General features: G+C 41.8%; 1 long non-coding RNA gene across 1 annotated transcript; it reads right to left on the bottom strand.

Moving 5' to 3' along the window:
- Positions 1-599: 599 nt before the first annotated feature.
- On the bottom strand, positions 600-1,348 carry LOC109753036 (uncharacterized). The gene is made up of 3 exons (XR_002230393.4): positions 1,154-1,348; positions 788-1,044; positions 600-675 (listed from the first exon to the last, which is right to left on the bottom strand). It is a non-coding gene; the product is annotated as an uncharacterized lncRNA (long non-coding RNA).
- Between the last annotated feature and the right edge of the window lie 5,618 nt (positions 1,349-6,966).

Raw genomic sequence — 6,966 nt, 5'->3', positions numbered from 1 at the left:
ACTCTGGATCATACCCAAAAAAAGCACTCTGTAACAGAATGTGGCAAGAAAGAAACAACATCTGTAGCGACACTGGCTCACAGGCAAAAAAAAGATATACTACCAGAATTTGCCAAGAACAACAGAATCAACAATTTTGGCACTGAAACTATCCCAGGCAAAAAAATCACTTGTAAAATGTGCTAGAAACAAAAGAAGCACCAGCAATAAATTTGTATGTACAGTGCAGTGTGAGTTGGAAAGATTGAATTTTGTATAGAATGCATTTCAATATTCACATTCAGAATTCAAATGTCCCAGGAGAGACAGTTAGCTGCTCATGGAAAGACATAAATCTTCTTGAACAGGCATTACAGAATTGTGCACTGAAATTCAGCTACTTATATAATTTTGATTTTGGATAAGAATCACAAGGTTGGACTTGAAGATACAAAATGGTAGTAAGACAAACCTGAGGTGACAGCTGAGGAGCTTCATTCGACTGGGTCCCAACGGCTCCAAGTCAGCAAGGAACTCATGTTCTGGGAGATTCGCTGGCAAAGTCACCATCTGGCCGGTGAGTTCCATGCTGTGGCGGAATGGATATGCAAATTCAATTAAATGAGGAAACCTGGCACGATTACTATGCTGAGAAACTAGATGCTTTTGTCCTGCCCATACACTTGTGTGGATGACCTGGAGATTATAAACCATTTTAATTTAAGTCAGTCTTCTAAGTTGTGATGCTTCGCAGTTATGCCATAATTGCAAGAAAATTAGAGCTAAAAGCAAAAGAAAGGGAACAAACCTTCAGAAATAGTTGGTTGACCAGTTCTTGGATTGAAAATAAAGATGGCACCATTGATTGGTTTGGTTGTCAGGTTACCCTCGAAGGTTTTGTCAATGGTAACTCGATAGACATTTGTCATCCACAAAACGTATGATTTGATTTCTGAATATCCCTCTGTAGTTCTGTTAAGACAGATATGGCTCGGTGGGTTCAGATGAATACAACTGAAGACCCTTTCTTATTCTCTCCCTCAGCACATACATAGCAGGATTTAGCTGTCAAAAGAGAAAATAAACAAGCATGTCATTTATTAAATAAGATTTTTTTACTACAACAGGGATATTGCGATAATGCTAGGTTTGCTACAGCTAGCATGGTTATTACCTTCATGATCTTGTTCATTGCTTGTTGGAGGAGGGGCTTTGACCCGGGCCAGGCAACCAGTTAATATTCTAGCTGAACCTGGAAAGTGGAAACCCACCATAGGGTAAATCTTCTGTTGGGGATTTGATTAGGCCCAGAACGCTGTGCATTTGTCAGCTTTCTGTATTTGATTGATTCCTCAAAACCTGAAGCCTTCTCCCAAAACAAACCCTCCCAAGTAGGGAATACAGTAGTATGTTCCCTTAAATAAGGTATGTTCCAGGATACCTTCCACACCACCAAGTGCTTGGATGACGTCAGTTCTGTAGTTGTTTAGACTCCATAGCTTTCCATCATGTCACACCAGAATGTGTCGGTGTTCTGGGAACGGGGGTCCCAGACTTGCCTGCCTGCGGCCCGCGGCGTGGCTCCACCAGCGGCCCCGTACGGCCCATCTTCACCAGCAAACACCCAAGACCCTCGCGAGGCGGACGACGCAAGACTTCCAGGAGCAGCCTCACCGGGCTGGCTCGCGAGGGGCGGAGAGATCAAGGCAGGGCGAACTTCGTGAGGTTCCGATGACGTGAGCCATGACGATCGAGACCAGGCGGGTGCCAGGCGGGCGCCAGCGCGCACAGTGTCCTCGCTTCCTCTCTGGTGCTAAGGAGGCAAGCGCAGGCGAGGAGTTCCAAGGCGTCAGGCAAAGGTTTCCATATTGGTGCAACGAGACCAAGACCAGCAGGACGGCAGGACGGAGGTCACCATGGAGCCCAAGACGGCGTCACCGCCAGAGCCTTTGGCAGGCAAAGACTACTTTTGTCAGGATAGCTTGTACTAGTTGTCTCCCTTCAAATTGGCCGTTGTGGGATCCCTTCCCGCTCAATATCTGGGAAGAGGACCAAGGCCACTATAAATAGGACTAGCCACCACCGTAGGAGGGGCGGGTCTGGAACTCATAGGATCGGCTCATCCAACTGACCCAGATCATCCTTAGCCACACAAGTCGCCAAGCACAAGAACACCTCTCCTCAGGAGGCTGTTCTCCCGTTGTAACTGTTCATCCTCAGCCCAAGAGGCAATCCACCACACCACACTGGAGTAGGGTATTACACCACAACGGTGGCCCGAACCAGTATAAATCTTGTGTCTCTAGTTCTTTGAGTCCGTCGAGCTAGGCCGTGAGATCGTTGAGTGTGCGAGCTATAGAGGGGGGAGATCTTCGTGCGCACCCCAGTGTTCGAACCTCAAGGGTTTTGCCGGAACCCGAAATCCGACAGAATGGGTTCTGTTTCAGCATTTCATACTGCTTAAAGTCATAGGCCAAAGCGTGGCGGTCTTTTTGGAATAGTGTTATGTCTCTATCCCATGAATCTTCGAGATCCTCAAGTGTTAAGCGCCTATTGTGCGATTGTGCTTCCTGCCGCTTCAAAGCTCAGCCCAAATTGTTCCAAGATTAATTAAAGATCTATTTATGCACCAGTGCAATAATCATCATGCTCACCGACTAAACCTAAAATCTCATAATCCACCGAACATCTTTGACTACCTCCTCAAAAGTCATATGAACTAAAATCTACCAGAAATCTCATAATCTAGCATGAAATTTGGGTCAAAATTACAATCACCTAACTAAATCCAAATTGTCCAAGATTAATTGAAGATCTATTTATCCACTAATATAATAATCATCATCCTCGCCTACTAGACCTAAAATCTTATAATCCACTAAATATCTTTGACTATCTTCTGAAGATCACAATCACCAAATTAAATCCACCTAAAATCTCATAATTCTCCATGAAATTTGGTCCAAGGTCAATCTCACAAACTAAATCCAAATTTTTCAAAGATTAATTCAAGATCTTTTTATCCACGGATGTAATAATCATCATGCTCACCTATTAGACCTAATATCTCATAATCCACCGGACAAGTTTGACTATCTTCTCGAGATCACAATCACCTAACTAAATCCAACTAAAATCTCGTAATCAACCTTGAAATTTGGTTCAAAATCACAAATTCACAAATTCACAATCACCTAACTAAATCCAAATTGTTTCAAGATTAATTAAAGATATTGTTATTCACAAATATAATAATCATCATGCTCTCCTACTATACCTCAAATCTCATAATCCACCGAACATCTTTGACTATCTTCTCAAGATCACATCTAAATTACCAACAAACTATCTCATTTTCCAATCATAACTCCTCAAAACAACTTAAGTATGACACCACCCAACTAGGTGTGTGTTGAGGGCTTAAGGATGTAACATGATTGACTCATACAATCACTATCTCATGTTGGGCTTTATTTCAAGCAATAGTTGTTGGTGCTTAAGCGGTGCTCTTGCAATTCCGTAAGTTAAGCACATTGATATAAGTCTGTCCTATCACAACCTTGATAGCTAGGCTGGGTTTTCTTGGGCTAGGTTTGGTTTAGAGAAAGGCTTAAGCTTGAGTGAGGAGAAACTCTGACTAAGTTGCACCTGGTAAAGTTAAATATGTCGGCCTTTGCATCTTGAATGTATTTTGGTGTTAGGCGTATACAATTTGAACAATCGGACAGAACTTTCCTTAAGAATGATGCTAGTATAGAGTCCACCGGATGGTATATACTCCCCCGTGATCGATATTTTAGAAGTTGGGTCCAAAATTTTGATCTACATTATCGTAAGTGATGTGACACAAAACACGGGGTGAGGTTGCTTAGAAAGATCGCTCAACGACAGTCTTCACTCCAAGTTGCTTGCTCTTCAATGAGATTGCTTCACTCAACCGAGGCACTCGATGGCATAACTTCTGACATATAGCTTTAGCAAGGGCAACAATTGAGATCTCGCAGTAAGTTGGTTAGGGGTGGGGGTCGATGTGTGGTTTTCTTTGCAGAGGCCCCGTTTGATGGATGACTTGATTTTAAAAGCTTCTTGGAATCTCTTCCAGGTTTGGAGGTCAACTTTGTACCTTTATCTGCAACAACCTTCTTGGGAACTTTGTGGGGACTTCAAATCTGGAAGAGGTAGTTATTTGCTAGTTGGCTTGCAAATGTCTTTGGTGTTAAGTAATGGGTTGAGGATGGCAAGCTTAGGCAATGGTCAATTATGACCCTGATAGAGTCATGGCCTTAATTTGACATTGGTAAGGGTGCAAGTGGGACAGGACTGCCAGCTAAGTCGCTAGTCCACCCTGCAAAATACTCGCTAATTCTCCCACAGGCAACAACTTTGTGCATGCGGGTTCACGCGAGTGTGACCGCGTTGCCCGACGGGCTGTCGCATATCCCGCAAATATGCGAAACCTACTCCTTCCTTCTTGTTCTAGAAAAAACTCATGCAGATATGCTTCACACTTAGCTTCAGACATCTTTCGAGACAGCAAGAGCGCCACACGATACGGCTCCGCCATGCGCCAGGGTCTCTGGTTCATCGATGAAGGCGTGCTGCTTGTAGATTCCACTTCTTCAAACCTTCTTGGTTAGGTATGCAGATGCGACCTCCAAACCAAATAACACATTGCTTGTCTTCTGAGAATGCATGGCTTTCCCATGCTTGATCATTTCATTGATTTCTTCTATACTTCTTGATTCATCCTAAGAGTGGCACTAATTGCTCCACTTGGTCAAGGCAGAACAGGGACACGACTTCCTGCTAAGGGTATCCACTGCGACATTGGCCTTATCAGGGTGGTAATGGATATCAACGTCATAGTGGTTGATCAAGTTTACACCAAACTTCTCGAAGCCATCATGTAGCACTAGTTGCTCTGCTTGGTCAAGGCAGAACAGGGACATGACTTCCTGCTAAGCGTACCCACTGCCAATTGGCCTCATCAGGATGGTAATGGATATCAACGTCATAGTGGTTGATCATCTAGAAGACATACGTATAGCATGCACTACTGCTGCTATTTCCAAATCATGGTAGGGCAGTTCTCTTCATGAGGCCATAGTTGCCTTGATAGATAGGCTACGAAGATTCCTTCTTGCATCAAGACGGAATGGAGTCCATGCTTAGATGCATCACAATAACTTCAAAACTCGTATAAATATCTAGGGTGGCTAAGGACAGATCAGTGGTTAACCTCTTCTTAAACTCTTGAAAGCTCACTTCACACTTGGGCCTTCATTCAAACTTCTTATCTTTCTTCAAGAGTTAAGTCATCGGCGATGCTTGAAAGTCTTCACAAATTTGCGATAATAACTCTTAAGTCCGATGGAACTTTCGACTTCACATTTGTTTTGCCTAAAAGTTGGTTACAGATTCTATCCTTGATGGGTCTATTGACAAACCTTCCATGGAAAAAACATGTCCTCGGAACCCTACTTCTTTTAGCCAAATTTCATACTTCTTGAACTTGGCATATAACTTGGGCTCTTTAAGTTATCCAAAATCATTCTCAGGTGTTGCTTATGATCTTCCTTAGAGGGAGAATAGACCAAGAGGTCATCAATGATGATAACCACAAACTAGTCCAAGAACTCATAAACATGGTCATGATGTTCATCAAATAGGTGGAGTATAAGGGTTAGTCCAAGGGCCATATCCTTACTACATATCCAGCTCTGTTATCATGGCTCGACCAAGTCATGACTTGGTGAGACTTAAGGTTGCCATAAAACACATAAACTTTCTCTGACACCAATTGTTATAAGGCTCACATAGACCAACTCCCACAAGGTTATCATATACCATCAAAATTGCCATCTCTTCGAATTAATCCAAACCATCCTCCCATGATGATTTTGTACTCATAACATTCTTGGGGAGGGACACCAAAATCACCTACGTCTAACAACTCTGACCACATGTATCGTATTCATGATTATACCATATGGGGCACATGCAAGCTACTAAGCTTAGATCAAAACATCACAAATCCGAGTGCCAAAGTTATCTCTATCCTAGAATCCAAGTAGCTATATCATTTGAACTAAAGGAAACACAAATTGTGCTACTCCAAGATCCTTGTTTCCTTACTACTAATCCAATCCCAGATGCTCCAATAATCCACCAAATGTTCAATTAAAATATTTCGCTACGTGTATAATGCATGCAACCTAGTACTCAAATGAACGTTTTAGTGCATTCCAAACGTATATACTACCGCTTCAATCTGAACTAAATTTGAATTCGTTTCTCTATTTGAATAAGATCTACAATAATGATTGTTGTGAACTCAAAGCGTTTGAATTCGTTTCTCTGTTTTAATAAGATCTACAATCGTCATTATTGTCAAGTTAAACCATCGTTTGTGTATTATCTTCATAGCACACCACATGATTAGTCTCGAGTTACATATGTACTATGTGTACTATATGAACTCGAACTCGATTTTTTGAATCCACTTTATGTTGATTTCAAATCATAGTACATTTCAAGCTCTAGCTAGATCTTCACAAACTAAACCATGTCTCATATGTATAATGTGTTTATCACATTATGTATGGTGCCCCGCCCCCTACGCCTACAAGTATTTAGATGTGAGTTGCAAATACCACACATTACCACAAATTCAAATAAAATGTGAGAATGTTCGATATAAAGTATTGTTTAGATTGTTCGATATTTAGTTGTAAGCTCCAAACGCCACACATTATCACAAATTCAAATAAAATGTGAGATTGTCCGATGTATAGTATGGTTTCGATTGTTCGACATTTAGCTGTGAGTTGCAAACGCCATGCATTATCACATTATGGTATAACATGTGCAAAACCACAACACGCGTATCACCGCTATATTCATGCATGCATATGTTTAAAACACTATGATCTCCTATTCAAATATATGAATCCACTTTCATATCAAATTATGATCTTTGTTAGTCTC

Source organism: Aegilops tauschii, chromosome 6, assembly GCF_002575655.3.
Source record: "Aegilops tauschii subsp. strangulata cultivar AL8/78 chromosome 6, Aet v6.0, whole genome shotgun sequence".
Classification (NCBI taxonomy): Eukaryota; Viridiplantae; Streptophyta; class Magnoliopsida; order Poales; family Poaceae; genus Aegilops; species Aegilops tauschii.
Note: the sequence above shows the minus strand (reverse complement) of the source record. Positions and strands in the feature narration are given on the sequence as shown.